This window comes from Sorex fumeus, unplaced genomic scaffold (assembly GCF_029834395.1).
Source record: "Sorex fumeus unplaced genomic scaffold, SorFum_2.1 ptg000058l, whole genome shotgun sequence".
Lineage (NCBI taxonomy): Eukaryota > Metazoa > Chordata > Mammalia > Eulipotyphla > Soricidae > Sorex > Sorex fumeus.
In genome coordinates this window covers 5,751,818-5,767,178 of record NW_026606115.1, presented here as the reverse complement: position 1 = coordinate 5,767,178, position 15,361 = coordinate 5,751,818, and positions in this window count along the sequence as shown.

Below are 15,361 nucleotides of genomic sequence, written 5' to 3'. Positions count from 1 at the left end.
GGAATCAATTCAATCAGCTAAATCAATGGCTGAATAAATAGCAGTTCTCCTACATTTAAAAATGACTCTAAAAAATTCACTGGAGTCCCAGAGAGACAGGAAGAAAGCCCTAATGAAAAAGCAACTGTCAGAGACATAATTGCTGATACGTTCCCAGAACTGAAGAGCACATACAAGCAGATTCAGGAGGCTCAAAGGGTACAAGCTAAAAGATCTGAATAAAAACACTCCAAGACACATCATTATCAGAATGATGAAAACCATAGACAGAGATAAAATTATGAAAGAAGCAAGTTCACAGAAAAATTGCTTATGTGAGCATACTTAAGATTTACAGCAGACTTGTATGATGAAACCTTCAGGTAGGGCACAAAGACAGTGGGGGAATAGAACGAAAAACCCCAATGAAATAAATACCTCACCGAGAATACTTTACCCAGCTAGACCATTCATATGGGAAGGAACAACAAATAGCTTCATAGACAAACAACAACTCAGGAACTTCATAGACTCAAAATGATAGTTACAAGAAAAATTAAATGGGTTACATTGAGACCAGAAAAGCCCCTAAAACACACCAAACTTTGACAGAAAAATGGGAAAAAAACCATAACAATAATCCCTCTCAATGTCAATGGGCTAAAAAAATCCAATTAAAAGACACAGAGTGACAGGATGGATCAGAGAAGTGAACCCAACATACTACTGCCTGCAAAAAACACATCTGAACAGTCAGAGCAAACACAGACTCAAAGTGAAAGGATGGAAAATAATTCCACAAGCAAACAACTCCATCAAAAAGGCAAGAGTTAGGGGCTGAAGCGTTAGCATAGCAGGTAGGGCTTTTGCCTTGCACGTGGCCACCCAAGATCGAGTCCCAGCATCCCATTTGGTCCCCAAAGCACTACTAGGAGTAATTCTTCAGCGGAAAGCCAGGAATAACTCCTAGGCATCACCGGGTATGACCCCCCCAAAAAAAAAACAAGCTGGGGTAACTATACTAGTATCAGACCACATAGACTTCAGATCGAAGAAGACAAGAGACAGCGAAGGCCATTTCTTAATGACGAAGGGATCTGTACATCAGGAAGAACTCATACTCCTAAATGTATATGCATCTAATGAGGTACCAGCAAAATACTTAGGACAATTTCTTGTATACTTGAAGAAAGACATTGATAGCAACACAATAATAGTTGGAGATTTCATCACCACTTTATCACCTCTCAATAGACTAAAATTCAGCGAGGACATATTTTATTTGAGAGCAGAAATGGAAGACGGGGGTTGAGTAGATATATACAGGACATTTCATCTCCCAAGTTGAATAGACATTCTTCTCAAGTGCACATGGGACATTCATCATGATAGACCACACGCTGGGCCATAAAACATATCTCCATAAAATTCAGAGGATAGAATTTGTATCAATGATCTTTCAGACCATAGCACTGTTGACTGTAGCACTGTCCTCCCATTGTTTATCGATTTGCTGGAGTGGGCACTAGTAACGTCTCCATTGTAAGACTTGTTGTTACTGTTTTTGGCATATTGAATAAGCCACAGGGAGCTTGCTAGGCTCTACCATGAAGGCAGGATACTCTCAGTAGCTTGCCGGGCTCTCCGAGAAGGATGGAGGAATTGAACCTGGGTCGATTTCAGACCATGATGCACTGAAAATAGAAATGAATCACACACAGAAATAGAAATTCAAATCAAACACCTGGAAATTAAATAGCTGACTACTGAACAATCAGTAGCTTAGAGAGGAAATCAAAAGATTTGAAACAAAAGAGAATGAAGGCACAAGTTAGCAGAACATATGGTGTTCTCAACATGAGCAGTGTTAAGAGGAAAGTTTATAACTCTATAAGCATTCATCAGGAAGGAAGAGCGAGCCCACGTAAGTAACTTAACCTCACAGCATAAGATCTTGGAGAATGACCAAGAAACGGAGCCAAAACCAGGCAGAGGGAAAGAAATAATAAAATCTAGAGCAGAAATTAATGACATGGAAACCCAAAGAACAATCTTAAAGATCAATAAAACCAAGAGCTGTTCTTTTGAAAAAATAAACAAGATCAATAAACCTCTAGCAAGACTCACAAAGAGAGAGTAAGAGAGAGAGAGAAAGCACTAATAAACAGAAACAGAAACGAAAAGAGGGACAACACAACAGGAAACACAGAAATTCAAAGAATAATCAGAGATGACTTTGAGAGTCTCTATGCCAACAAACAAGAGAACCTCAAAGAAATGGATAAACTCCTGGACTCCTATAGACTCCCAAAGCTGACCCAAGAAGACCTGGAACACCGGAACCGACCTACACTATCAATGAAATTAAAACGGTAATAAAAAATTCTCCCCAAAACAAAAGCCCTGGACCAAATGGATTCACTAGTAAATTCTTCCAAACCTTTAAAGAGAACCTACTCCTAATTCTGTTCCTTTTCCAGGATATTGAAGAAATAGAAACACTCCCAAACAGTTTCTATGAGGCAAATATCACCCTCATACCAACAGCAGAGACACCACAAGAAAAAGAGTTAAATGCCAATATCCCTGATGAAAACAGATGCAAAAATCCTCAACAAAATACTAGCAATAAGAATCAAATGACTCATCAAAAAGATCACACACTACCACCAATAGGATTCATCCCAGAGATAGAAAGATAGTTCAACACTCACAAGTAAATCAACATAGTACACCGTATAATAAAAGGAAAGATAAAAACCATACGATAATATCAATAGATGCAGAGAAGGCACTTGATAAGATCTATAAGCCATTTATGTTAAAAACTCTCAATAAAATGGGTGTTGAAGGAACTTTTATTAATATAGTCAAAGCCATCTAACACAAGCCCACAGCACGCATTATTCTCAATGGGGAAAAAAGAAAATATCTGTCTCTCTAAGATCAGGAACAAGACCCGGTTACACAAGCTCACAACTTCTATTCAATATAGTACTGGAAAGTCTTGCCATAGCAATTAGGCAGGAAAAGATACCAAGGGAATCCAGATAGGAAAAGAAGAGGTCAAGCTATGACTAATTTGGAGATGATATGGTAGTATATTAAGAAAATCCTAAAAACTATACAGAAAAGCTCATTGAAACAATAGCTTTGTATAGTAAAGTGGCAGGTTACAAAATCAATACTCTAAAGTTCATGAATTTTATATACAAATAATAAAAGAAAAGAAAGAGATAATAATAAAAAAGCAATCCTGTTCACTGTAGTGCCACAGAAAATTATGTACCTTGGAATCAGCTTAACTACAGAGGTGAAGGACCTATACAAACTATACAACACAATTTCAGAGAAATAAAAGAGTACACTAGGAAATGGAGTCATGTTCTGTGCTCATGGATTGTGAAATGAACAATGTCAAAATGGCAATACTAACCAAAACATTATACAGATTCAATGCTGTTGCTATAAGGGTGCCCATGACAATTTTCAAAGAAATAGCCAAGAACTCCTGAAATTCATATGGAACAATAAACTTCCATGAATAGGTGGGGGTAAAAGAAGACGGGTGGCATCACATTCCCCAACTTTAAACTGTACTAAAAAGCAGTAGTAATTAAAACAGCATAGCCTTGGACTAGAAACAGAGCCACAAACCAATGGAGCAGAGTTGAATATTCTGACACAGACTTACAAGTATATGATAATTTAATATTTAATAAATGAGCAAGAAAAGTGAAGTGGTGCAAGAAAAACCTCTTCAACAAGTGGTGCTGGGAAAACTGGACTGCTACATGCAAAAGAATGTACCCAGACCTCTGTCTAACGCCAAGCACAAAAGTCAGATCAAAATGGATTAAAGCCTCAATAAAAGACCTGAATCTATAAGTACATGGAGGAAAATGTAGGCAGACTCCTCCATGATATTGATGCTAAAGGCCATCTTTAAGGATGAAACACCACTGATCAAGCAAGTAGAAACAAACGTAAACAAATAGGACGACATTAAACTAAGAAGTTTCTGCACCTCAAAGGAAACAGTGACCAAAATACAGAGTCTATTTAATGGGGAAAATAATTTACCCAGTATCCATTAGATAACAGCTTAATATACAAGATATTAAGACACTGGTAAAGGTAAAGGTAAAGGTAAAGGCCCTCCCGTTGATCATCGATTTGCTCGAGCGGGCCCAGTAACATCTCCATTGGAGACTTTGTTGTTACTGTGTTTGGCATATCGAATACTCTCGGTAGCTTGCTGGGCTCTCCGAGAGGGGCGGAGGAATCGAACTCGGGTCGGCCATGTTGGCTGCTTGTAAGGCGAATGCACACTGGTAGAACAAGAAAAATAAAAACCCTCCAGCCCCATCAAAAAAGGGGAGAAGAAATTAACAGTAATTTCCTCAAATAAGAAATGAAAATGACCAAAAGGCAGAGGAAAATGCTCTACATTGCTAATCATCAGGGAGCTTCAAATCAAAACAATAACATGTCATTTTATACCACAGAAACTGGCACACATCCAAAAGAACAAGAACAACCAGTGCTGGTGCAGATGGGGGGAGAAAGGGACTCTCATTCATTGTTGATGGGAATGCCGACTGCTCCAGCCTTTTTGGAAAAAAATATGGACATCCCTCCAAAAACTAGAAATTGAGATTCCATATGACCCACCAATGCCACTTCTGGGACTAATCCCAGGTATTTAAAATAAAGCACAGTAGAAATGACATGTGCACCTGTATGCTTATTTCAGCACTGTTCAAAGTAGCCAGAATCTGGAAACAACCCAGTGCCAGAGAACAGATGCTTGGTTAAAGAAACTTTAGTACATCTACACAATAGAATACTATGCAGCTATTAGAAAAGATGAAGTCATGATATTGCAGGTAAGTGGATAGATATGTAGAGTGTCATGCTAAGTGAAATGAATCAGAAAGAAAGGGACAGACATAGAATGACTGTACTCATTTGTAGAATATAAAGTAACATTATACGAGACTAACACCTAAGGACAATAGAGACATGGTCCAGGAAGATCACTTTACAGTTTGGAAGCCTGTCTCATGTGCTGGGGGGTCAGGGGCAAGGCAGTTTGGGATGGAGAAGAGACCATTAAGTCAATGATGGTTGGAGGTATTGCTTTGGATTGGAGATGTGTGCTGAAAGTAGACTGAGGGCCAAACGTGATGGCCTCTCAATATTTGTATTGCAAACCATAATGCCCAAAAGTGGAAAGAGAATAAGAAGGAAGGTGCCTGACACAGAGGCAGGGGTTCAGATGGGGTGGGGGTGGCAGTAGAGATACAGGGACCATTAGTGATGGAAAATGCGCATTAGTGGAGTGATGTGTGTTCAATCATGATATAACTGAAACTCAATCATGAAAGCTTTGTAACTGTATCTCACAGTGATTCAATAAAAATTTTAAACATAACTTAAAATAACATATTTTACCAAATCAAAATAAAGGATAACTCCAAATGATCAGGTTACAAATGGATTAATAAAATGTGACTTCATTCATGAAATAGAATATCAGTTGGCAGAAAAACAGGAATGAATTACCGATATATATTCTACAACATGGATGAATCTTGAAAACTTCAGGCTAACCGAATCAATCATAAAATATCACTTTTTTAGTTTTATTTTTCACAAAATAATCATAGTGATTAAATTTATAGAAAGAGAAAGTAGATTAGTGGTTTCCTACTGCTGATCAGGGAGGGGAAGTTGGGGGAGGGGCATTTACCACTGAAGAGCACAGGATGTTTTTTTAGAATAAAGAAAACTTTCATTGAAGCGGCGGTGGTGCACAAATTCTATGAGTATAATAAAAAACTATGAAATGATGCGTTTAATGAAGGACTCCTTTGACTATGTAAATATCTTCTAAGGATATGGTAAGTGTAGGAGCCAGACAGTTGTTTTCAAATCATGCTCTTTTAGTGTTATTCTGTGAAGTTATAATTCACCTAACATTTTATTTTAGATAATGTTAATTAATAAATAATAATTTACGGAGTGCTAAAATTTATGGTAATGGTATGAAAACTACACTGCATCACAACCAAAATTCTCATGACACTCCAGTTCTTTTCCTTTGTCACTTCTACTCTAATTATTATCCTTCCCAATCTCGTTACATTATGCAATTGATTCTTCATTCCACTGTCAAGGATTTATCATTGTTCAGTACTGTCAATGTTCTCATTTTGAATCTCTTGTTATGTTGGGGAACAGTTTTCCCTCCAACAGAGCCTGGACACATTGCGCACCAGATGACATGGGCAGACGTGGGGCGAAGGATGACGGGCACGCAGAGAAACATCTTCTGGGAGCAGTTGATGACTGTTCACTTTATTACAAATACACACATATTTTATAGAGGGTCTCAGCTTACAAGAAAGTCCAATCATATGAAGTTCAGCATTATTAGTCTATCACCACTTCTTCTCTGCTAAGCCCAGGTGCAATCCCAGTCAATGCTGGGTGCTGCAGTTAGGATAACTTGCTAAGCATAAGTAACAGTTTCTGTGTCTAGGGCTCATGTGACTAGGATGTCGAGTGAGGTGCAAGGCCCAACACCCGGTGCTGGATGACACCCTGTTCTTGCCAACTTTGCCCAGATACTCCCTTTTGCGAGGCTTTGCTTCTGAGATGCTTTGCAAGGTCGAGTCTTATCTGCACCAGTGTCTCAGTCTGCTTCACATTGTTAGTCCACAGATGACCGAGATCATCTGATATTTGTCATTGTGCCAATGAATTATTTCACTTAGCATAGCACTGTAGCACTGTCCTCCCATTGTTCATCAATTTGCTCAGGCAGGCACCAGTAATGTCTCCATTGAGAGACTTTTTGTTACTGTTTTTGGCATATTGAATACATCACGGGTAGCTTGCCAGGATTTGCCGTGCAGGTGAGATACTCTTGGTAGCTTGCCAGGCTTTCAGAGTTTTCCACTGCATATGTATATATATATATATATTTTTTTTCATACTTCTTGATCAGTTCATTCATTCATACTGGACATTTAAGTTGTTTCCAAATCTTGGCTATTGTACAACGTTTAGCAATGAATGTGGGGGTGCATATGTACTTTAAATTAATGTATTTTTGTGTGGGTAGATGCTAAAAATTGGCATTTTGGGTTGTAAAGAAGTTTTATTCTTTTTTGAGAAATCTCTATATTGCTTTCCATAGTCATTGAACCAGAGAGCAAAAGTGAAAAAGTGTTCTTTTCTAATCATAATTCTGCCAATATTGGCTGTTTCCAAACTTAATTTTTCCATTTATTGATAGTCTGTGGTCTATAATACTATTAACATTGGTTTCCCATGCACATAATTCCACCACCACCATCTTGCCAGTGTTGCTACCTCCCTCTCCCTAGGACCTCAACACTCCTATATCTCACCCACGCCAACTGAGTTGTGTTGATCAGTTTTCCCATTATGTTGTATTTAGAGCTCTGTTGCTATATTGATATGTGTTGGATATCAACCCTAAGTGTTTTAGGCCTCACTGGTGAATTGCCCCTTTCCTCCTTCTAGAGAAGCTTACCATGCCCTTGCTAACATCCCTAATTTGGTTAGTCTATCTTCACCTTTCCTTTGTGTTGAATATTGACCCTATTTAGGATGGTACTGTCTTATCCTTTCTCAGGTAGCTTAGGTTTATCGGTCACACCCATACCAGTTCCTCTGTTTATCTGTAAACTCTTCTCTGTGCTCTCCTCCCCTGCCAGTTAATCACCTTTTCTCCTTAAAAAGATTCTGTTAGCTTGTAAGATCAAATCCTTGTAAGGACACTGAACTTGTATTGTAAGCAATGTCCTTTCTGTATGGACACAGTAAGACAGTTAATAGTTAATATTATGCTTTGTAACTTGGGAATTGTTTGACTCCAAATAATATTTACTCCTGGGCATCTGCTTTCTTGACTAAGTTGTCCTTAGTTCCTAGCACCCCAAAAGCAGGGTCCTAACGAGAAACTGAATGGACCCAGGGCAAGCTGTGAGCTACCCTGGCATCGAAATGGGCCAGGCCAAAGCACCACGATACTCAACTATAAGTTGAGGGCATGATCATGGACAAATACTGTCATGATCAAAAAGTAAGTAACAACGAGATTAGGACCCTGCTGGGACTAGGAAGACTAACCTGGCCTGAGGACTGCAAAATGTATAGTGAGATGTTTATATCTCTTACTGTGTTCACACAGAATGACATTGCTAGAAATATTAGAAGTAGATTTACTACAACTATTTAAGTACATTACTAGCTGAGGAAATAACAGACCCTTGTTAGGATCCCACCCTTGAGCGGATCTCCTAGTAATCTGGAGTAATCTCTTCAGATGAGATTTTATCTTTGAGTTAATCTCCTGGAGGAGAGGTTTTACCTCTCTTTGTTGATTTGTCAATGTTCACCCACCTTTGTGTCACCCTACATGATTGCTATATAAACTAAGATTGTAGGCTCAGAGAGAGCAGAGTCAGAAGTGAGAGGTCTTGGACTCCAGAGATCCAGAGTCAGAGCCAGAAGGAGAAAGGTTCCAGATTGGGGCCCAGGAGAGAAGGAGGCAGAGGAGAGACAGGAGTGAAGAGGATTGGAATAAACGGCAACTAAGACCAACCAGCCTGGCCCTCATTTCTTCCTTCGTCTGGCCTTGGCCAACAGCCATCCTGTTCCAGGTCACACACAGTGGCTCAAGAACACCGAACGTGGGCGGTGAGACAGTGCTGTCCAGTGAGCCTGCGAACACACAACTTTCAGAGTGCTAATATTTTACAACCCTAAGTGCTTTAGGCTTCATCAGTCAATTGCCCCCTTTTTTCCTCCCAGAGAAGCTTAACATGCTCTTACTAGCATCCCTAATTTAGTTAAAGTTTATCTTTAAACTTTCCCTCGTATTTTACCTCTCATTTTCACAGTTCCCCAAATCAGTCTTGATTACTTGTAAGTCAAAACTATCTGGTAATTCTGATGTTTTGTATTCAAATAATTCTCCCATTCATCAGTGTGTATTGTATTATAGCTTCAGTTTCTTTTTCTGTGCAGAAGCCTTTTAATATGGTGTAATTCCATTTGTTTGTGATTTGGTCGTCTTTGCTTTTACGGTCAAGCTCCTTGAAGACACATTTTTGGCACATTTCCTAGAGAGTTCTGCCTAATGTTTTCTTCAATGTATTTTGTAGATTCTATCCTGATCTTAGGGTCTTTAATTCTTCATTTTTCATAAATGATGTGACAATATTTACTTAATTAATCTTTAAATTTTATTCTACTAGCCATGATTTACAATATTACTAATTATAAGGTTTCATGCACAAAACATTCCATTACCATATTTCCTCCAATATTATCTCAGTGTCCTCCTTCAAACTCACTTCCTCCTCTCTCTCCACCACATGAACTCAATTCTGTAGATCAGTTCATAGACTCTACAGTCTATTTGTTATTCCCTTACTTACTATGTTTATTTTTGCACATGACAGAGTTCATTCTATATCTGTCACTCTCCTTTTCCCTGAGTTCACTCATATTGAACTTATTTTATGAATGATGTGAGATATGGTTCCAATATCATTTTTATTAACATGTGGCTGTCTAGTTTTCCCAGAACCATTCCTTTTTTATCTTTTTTTCATTATCTACAGGTTGTCTTTATTCCCATCTTTCAGAAATATTAAATTCTCTTTTTAAAAACTATTTTGAATTCCCCAGAGAAAGAAGCCCTGACATATGGAGTGATTGTTATTTTTTTTACAGACTTAGAAACTTTTGTGATTACGTTTCAGTCATACAATGATCGAGTACACATACCTCCAGCACTGCCCATTCTCCACCACCAATGTTCCCAGTACCCTTCCTGCAACCTCCACACCATCCCTCACTGCCTCTGTGGCAGGCTCATTCCCTTTTAGTCGCTCTCTTCTTTTGGGTGTTATGGTTTGCAATACAGTTAGTAAGTGACCATCATGCTTGGTTTATCGTCTACTTTCAGCATGCATCTCCCATCCCGAACAAGCCCTCCCAGCATCATTCATCTCGTGACCCCTTCACTATCCCAGCTGCCTTTACCTCCAGCATGTGAGGCCAGCTTCCAAGCAGTGGAGAGATCCTCCTGGCCCTTATCTCTATTATCCTTGGGTGCTAGTCTCCCATTATGTTACTTTATATTCCACAAATAAGTGCAGCCATTCTATGCCTGTCGCTCTCTCTCTCTGACTCATTTCACTTAGCATGATACTCTCCATGTTGATTCACTTACATGTAAATTTCATGATTTCATCTGTTATAACAGCTGCATAGTATTCTATTGTGTATATGTGCCCAAGTTTCTTTAACCAGATATCTGTTCTCAGGCACTCAGGATTTTTCCAGATCCTAGCTATTGTAAATAGTGCTGCAATAAACACACAAGTGCAGATGTCATTTCTACTGTATCTTTTTCCCAGCATCATTACTTTTCTTTCTTTTTTAAAATTTTATTGAATCACCATGAGATAGTTACAAGCTTTCATATTTGGGTTACAATCACACAATGATCAAACACCCATCCCTCCACCAGTGCACATTCCCCACCACCAATATCCCCGGTATACCCCCCCTTTCCCAAACTCCCCCTGCCTCCATGGCAGACATGATTCCCTATAATCTCTCTCTACTTTTGGGCATTATGGTTTGCAATACAAACACTGAGAGGTTATTGTGTTTGGTCCTTTATCTACTTTCTGCACACATGTCCCATCCTGACTGATTCCTTCAGCCATCATTTTCTTTGTGATCCCTTCTCTATTCCAGCTGCCTTCTCCCCTTTGCTTATGAGGCAGGCTTCCAGCTATGGAGCAATCTATCTGTCCCCTGTATCTACTATCCTTAGGTGTCAGCCTCATGTTATGTTGTTTTATACTCCACAAATGAGTGCAGTCCTTCTATGTCTGTCCCTCTCTTTCTGACTCATTTCACTTAGCCTGATACTCTTCGTGTCTATCCATTTATAAGCAGAGTTCATGACTTCATCTCTCCTGACAACTGCATAGTATTCCATTGTTTAGATGTACCAAAGTTTCTTTAACCAGTCATCTGTTCTAGGGCACTTGGGTTGTTTTCAGATTTGGGCTATTGTGAACAGTGCTGCAAAGAACATATAGGTACAAATGTCATTTCTACTTTTTCGCTTTTTTGCATCCTTGGGCTATATTTCCAGAAGTGGTATTGCGGGTTCATATGGAAGCTGAATTTCTAGTTTTTGAAGGACTGTCCATGTTGTTTTCCAAAAAGCCTGAATTAGTGGACATTCCCACCAACAGTGAAAGAGTGTCCCTTTTCCCCCACATCCATGCCAGCACTCATTCCTTTTGTTCTTATGAATGTGTGCCAGTCTGTGTGGTGTGAGATGACATCTCATTGTTGTTTTGATTTGCATCTCCCTGATGTCTAACGATGTGGAGCATTTTTTTCATGTGCCTTTTGGCCATTTGTATTCCTTTTTTGAGGAAACTTGTGTTCATTTCTTCTCCCCGCTTTTTGATGGGGTTGGAGGATTTTTCTTGTACAATTCTACTAGTGTCTTGTATATTCTGGATATTAATCCCTTATCAGATGGGTATTGGGTAAATATTCTTTCCCATTCTGTGAGCTCTTTCTGTATTTTGGTCACTGTTTCTTTTGAAATGCAGAAGCTTCTTAGTTTGATGTAGTCCCATTAGTTTATGTTTGCTTCCAATTACATGGTCAGAGCTGTTTCATCCTTAAAGATGTTTTTAGCTTCAATGTCGTGGAGAGACTTGGATTTCTCCCTGCAAGCCCCCCAAGCGTCCACTCGGACGCTGGGAGAAAAGCAGTCCCGAGTGTCTGCCTTTTCCTCTTTACCCCCCAAGTTGTGCTGATCTTCTCCCGAACTCAGGCCAGTTCATCCGCCGGCACTCGAACCCCGGACTTGGATTTCTCCCTGCAAGCCCCCTACGCGTCCTCTCAGATGCTGGGAGAAAAGCAGCCCTGAGCATCTGCATTTTCCTCTTCAAACCCAAGCTGTGCAGATCTTCTCCCAAACCCAGATCAGTTCATATGTCGTCACTCAAACCCTGGACTTGGATTTCTCCCTGAAAGCCCCCAGGCGCCCTCTTGGACATGCTGTGCTGGTCTTCTCCCCTACCTCTCGGACAAGCTGTGTTGGTCTTCTCCCCTACCCAGTCTTTATTCCCCCCACACACACCATGTACCCATAAGGGTCGTGGCCTTTTCAGAAGGGGGCATGGCTTCTGTAGAAATGATCGTGGCCTATTTGTCAGCAGGCCAATATTAACGCGGTCACAGGTAGTTTAGCCATACCAAGGAACCTAGTCTCCAAACCTACACACCAACATGAAGAAACAACACAAATCCCCACCACATGGGGACGACAACGAAAAGAATCCAGAAGCTTCTGTCGATACTGCTCACCTAAGGGACCACTCTGACAAAGAATTCAGATAAGAAGTCATGAAGATGTTCAATCAACTCAATGAAACAGTCAGACAGATATCCAGTAACATGACAGAGAAAATCGACATATTACGGGAAGAAATGAGAGCAGAAATGTCACGAATAAAAGATTTCATAGATGAAATAAAAAACTCAGTCTCTGCCCTCAACAGTAGAATGATCGCAGCTGAAGAGAGAATCAGTGAGCTGGAAGATCAGCTGCACCAAGGTAGCCGGAAAAAAACAAACAGTTGCAAGGGACCTCTAAATAGCTCTAGAGGGAATCAGAGTCCTAGGAGATGATTCAAAGAGGAACAACATAAGAATCATTGGAGTACCAGAAGCTCAGGGAAACAATACCAATGAAAAAAAAACAGGGTTAAACAAATGATTGCTGAAAAGTTCCCAGAGTTATAGAATGCAGACTTCCAGATCCAAGGAGCCGGAACGGTGCCAGCTAAAAAACACACTAATAAAAAAACATTCCAAGTCCTATCATAATCAGAATGATGGATGCCATTGATAGAGACACAATACTGCAAGCAACAAGGTCAAAGAAGGAACTCACATACAAAGGAACACCCCTAGAGTCACAGCAGACCGATCAGAGGAAACCCTCCAAGCCCGAAGGCAATGACTGGATATAGTGAAAAAACACACTGAAATGAATGCTTCACCAAGAATACTCTATCTGGCTAAACTCTCACTCAAAATTGAAGGAACAGTACACTGTTTTCTAGATAAACAGCAGCTCAGGAACTTCATAGACTCAAAACCAAACCTAAAGGTAGGAGTAATGTGGCTCCTGTAAGACAAGACAAACCCTACAACCACAACAGACCCTTGAAAAAAGATGACACAAAACCCCATAACAATAATCTTTCTCAATGTCAACAATATAAATTCACCAATTAAGAGACACAGAGTGTAAAAATGGATTCAGAGACAGAACCCAACATTCTGCTGCCTACAAGAAACACATCTCAACAGTCAGAGTAAACACAGACTCAAAGTTAAAGAATGGAAAACAATCCTGTAGCAAACAGCTCCCTCAAAAAAGCTGGGGTGGCCATACTAGTATCTGACAACATTAACTTTAGCTTGAAAAAGATTAGAAAGGACAGCGAAGGCTATTTTATCTTCATCAAGGGATATGTACAACAGGAAGATCACACACTTAAATGTATACGCACCTAATGAGGAAACAGCTAAATATTTAAAACAACTGTGAACAGATTTTAAGGAGGATATTAGTAGCTGGAGATTTCAACATCTCCTTATTACCTCTGGATAGAAAAACAAGAAAAAAACTCAGCAAGGAAACAAAGGCTTTGAAAGAAGAAATAGGAGAAAGGGATTTAGACCTATAAGGGAATTTACCACCCAAAAAGAAAGGGTACACATTCTTTTCCAGTGCACATGGACCATTTGCAAAATAGACATGGGCTAGGCCACAAAACATACCTCAAGAGAATCGGGAACATAGAAATAGTATCAATAATCTTTTCAGACCACAATGCACTGAGAATAGAACAGAAACACAGACAGACATGGAGAACCAAATCAAACACCTGGAAACTAAACAACCTAATGCTGAACAACAAGTGGATCAAGAAGGAAGTCAAGGACGAAATCAAAAGATATTTGGAAACAAATGAGAACGAAGACATGAGCTACCAGAACTTATGGGATGCAGCAAAAGCCATTTTAAGGGGAAAATTTATAACTCTGCAAGCATATCTCAGGACAGAAGAAAGGATGCACACAAACAAATTTACTTCACAGCTCAAGATCCTAGAAAAGTAACAACAGAAGGAGCCCAAATCAGGCAGAAGGAAAGAGATCATAAAATTTAGAGCAGAAATCAACGACATGGAAACCAAAGAAACAATCTGAAAGATCAATCAAACCGAGAGCTTATTCTTCAAGAAAATAAATAAGATAGATAAACCACTAGCAACACTCACAAGAAACAGAGAGTAAAGTAAAGGCCCTCCCATTGATCATCGATTTGCTCAAGCGGGCCCAGTAATGTCTCCATTGGAGACTTTGTTGTTACTGTTTCTGGCATATCGAATACGTCATGGGTGGCTTGCCGGGCTCTGCCATGTGGGCGAGATACTCTTGGTAGCTTGCCGGGCTCTCCGAGAGGGGCGGAGGAATCGAACACTCCTGAAATGTACATGGAACAATAAGCCCCATCGAATAGCTAAAACAGTTCTTGGGAAAAAGAAAATGGGAGGAATTAATCTTCTGAACCTCAAACTCTACTACAAAGCAGTAATAATTAAAACAACATGGTACTGGAACAAAGGCAGAGCTGCAGACCGATGGAACAGGGTTGAATATACTGACATCTCCTCTCAAACATATGATCATCTAATCTTTGATAAAGGGGCAAGAAATGCGAAGTGGAGTAAGGAAACCCTTTTTAACAAATGGTGCTGGCAAAACTGGATGACTACATGCAAAAAACTGAGTTTAGATCTCTGCCTAACACCATGAAAAAAAGTAAAATAAAAATGGATCAAAGACCTCAACATCAGACCGGAATCCATAAGGTACATTGAAGACAAAGTTGGCAAAACCCTCCATGACATTGAAGCTAATGGTATCTTCAAAATGTCACACCACTGGCCAAGAAAGTGAAAACAGAGATAGACAAATGGGACTATCTTGAACTAAGAAGCGTCTGCACCTCAAAAGAAACAGTGACCAAAATACAAAGACATTCTACACAATGGGAAAGAATATTCTCCAAATACACATCCGACAAGGGGTTGATATCAAGGATATACAAAGTACTGGTTGAAATCCACAAGAAGAAAACTTCAAACCCATCAAAATGGGGTGATGAAATGAACAGAAACTTTATCAAAGAAGAAATCCGAATGGCTAAAAGGCACAT